Below are 2,922 nucleotides of genomic sequence, written 5' to 3'. Positions count from 1 at the left end.
TGACTTTTCAAACATGTGGCAACCCTCTTCAAAATATTTTCATACTACAACCTTATTAAACCTTTTTCGTGTGACACGTGTGATACATATTCAAATTAATTCAAGTAAAATTTTATTTTTCAAATAGGTGGCGGTTCTCCTACGTTCAGTTGAGAAATAAAGCTTTTTCAAACCATATTGTAATAATTCATCAAATCAAATTAATTTAATTTTTAAACAGGCAACTTTGTAAAACACCTCGATAATGGGCCTTATGAAGAAAAAATAAGCTATTGCTTTTTCTTAAAATTTCATAACTTTTACTCGATTTATTCACATAATTTAAGTTTAATCAGGCCCAATATTCTAAATGTTCAAACTAAAAGTTTCTTAACAATCTTCCGTTTCCCATAATTTATGTTTTCATATAGCTTGCGAATAATTAAAATAAATTTGACTTTTGAAGCACCTTTTTCAAAATATTTTCAAACTGCAACCTTAACAGCTTAACAGGGAATTGATTTTATACATATGTATATCTCTATACTAGATTCCAGTAAGCTACGACAAACGACAAATTCTTCCTGAGATATGCATTATGAAAAATGTTTTTATGGGAGCTACCACGCCCCACTGCTTAGGCGAGGTAAAAGCTATCCTTTCTTTTAATGAGAAATAGCAGCTTTAACTTCTACCTTGTGTAAATTATTCGCTATTTTCCCAAAACATTTTTCATGAGAAACGGTCTCAACCTACATACATACATTAAATATTAAAAACAAGTAATTTTTAGCAAAAAAAAACCGACTTCAACTCCCATATAAAAATATATATATATATATATATATCTCATGATCCACTGATCGGATCTCAACCAGATTAGTATGGGACCACCTCTGAGACACTATTTTTCCGATGCAAAAAAAGTTATCAAAATCGGTTGACGCGGTCCAAAGTTATGCGGTAACATACATTAAAAAAATAAATAAATAAAATAAAAAAAATAAATAAATATTCCGACGAACTGATAACCTCCTCCTTTTTTGGAAGTCGGTTAAAAAAAGTGTATTCTACGGCACGCATAGCAATGCTGCAGATATACATACATACATATGACGCTCAGTACCGGAGCGCTAAAAACCTTTTGTGCAACTGTCAATTATTTCAATCCCATTTTCGATCCTACATATTCCTGCAGTAAAAAGTCAAACTTTCCTTTTATGATACTTAAAACAAAATCAAAAGTGCCGCATTGGGAGGAAACCACAAAAATATTCTTTAAACTTAATAAAACTAAAAAGTTCTAGACTAAATATTTTCTCCCTAAAATCAATATTTTTATCGGAAAGCTAATGAAAATTCCCTTCCAAAGCAGACGCAGAAAAGTAAAATCAAGCCACGCTTGTGTAATTTCTGAAAACCTGAAAATTATCGCGCGCAGTAAAAACGCGATCCCCTGTATTTTGACAACCCCTACTAGGCTTGTGCTCTTTACGCTTTGCTCGAGTTGCAGCATAATTAGACGAAATAAAATTTTGAGAAATTTTTACCTTATCCAGTGAAACTGAAAAACGACAAGTGCAAAATAGCCTAACAGCAGCAGGTTTAGGCACAGTAGATAGTCAATAACCGATTTAGTTTGAATTATTATCAAAAATATGTGTAAAATTTAGAAGGCTTTAGATAACTGACATTAAAAACTCATCCGAGTTTATGTTTCAAACTTTGCCGCCCCTCAAAATCTGCCGCACTGTGCCAGGGCTCCGACAGCATCTAGCGTAAATCCAGTGCTGGGAAAATGAATCATTGCTGTTTTGTAACTAACAAATAATATGAATTGAATTTTAAACAAGTAATTTTTAAGCAAATAACACAACCAACTTCAATTCTCATATAAAAATTTAGGAGTACCGTTAATTTGTTCATGATCTAATGATCGGATCTGAACTAAATTAGTATGAGACGACCTGTAAGACATAAACTTTCCGATAGAAAAAAAAATATCGAGATCGGTTGATGTGGTCCAAAGTTATGCGGTAACATACATAAAAAAAAGTCCAAAAATATGCGGTAACATACATAACAAAAATATATATATATATATACATATATTCCGACGAATTGATATTTAACCTTCTCCTTTTTTTTCAAGTCGGTTAAAAACTACAAAACCGGGTGCATGATTCCTTTATATACAGATAAATTACTTGAAAAACCTTATTCTTTACACGAAGACTCAACAGAAAGAAGAGTCATGAGATAATGATAAGGATGTTATTGTCATGAAACAATCCAAACATTGGCAGAATCATGGTATAAGTGGCAACTTAGTTTATGTAAAGAACCTGAAGAAGTGTTTGAAGGAAATCGGAAGTGTGGTTCCAAATTGAAATTTGAAAAAGAACACCCTATTTCAAAAAAATTTTCAAGAACGCCCTATTTCAGAATTCGTTTCAAAAACGCCCTATCTCAGCTGCCGATTCAGAAACGGCCAATATCACCACATTTTCAATACATTTTGGAGTAAGATAGGGCATTTTGGAACCGAATTCCGAAATAGGGTGCTTTTCAATAAAATTCTGGAATAGGGCGTTCTTGAAAAGTTTTTAAGATAGGGCGTTTTCGAACTGGCTGCCGAGATAGGTCGATCTTCCACTCAGCAGTCGATATGTAGCTGTGGTTTTTCCTGATGTATCATTTACATTAAATACAAAGTTATCGAAAAAATCGATTTTTCGGTTTTTACAGGGTGTCGAACAAAATTTTTTTACACTCCAGAAATACTCCTAGAAGAGTATTCAAAATCGTGATACGGTAACTGTCTACTTCTGAACTGGTTATCGATAAATCCCTTTTGCATGCAAACAACTGGCGCATTTAACATGGCGATAGCCTAGGAAGTGTCAATTGCCCCCGCTGCATCCCTAGTCCTAAACTCTATAG

Source organism: Rhagoletis zephyria, unplaced genomic scaffold (assembly GCF_001687245.7).
Source record: "Rhagoletis zephyria isolate East Lansing unplaced genomic scaffold, Rhagoletis_zephyria_1.1 Rzeph_scaffold_05910, whole genome shotgun sequence".
Taxonomy (NCBI): domain Eukaryota; kingdom Metazoa; phylum Arthropoda; class Insecta; order Diptera; family Tephritidae; genus Rhagoletis; species Rhagoletis zephyria.
Note: the sequence above shows the minus strand (reverse complement) of the source record.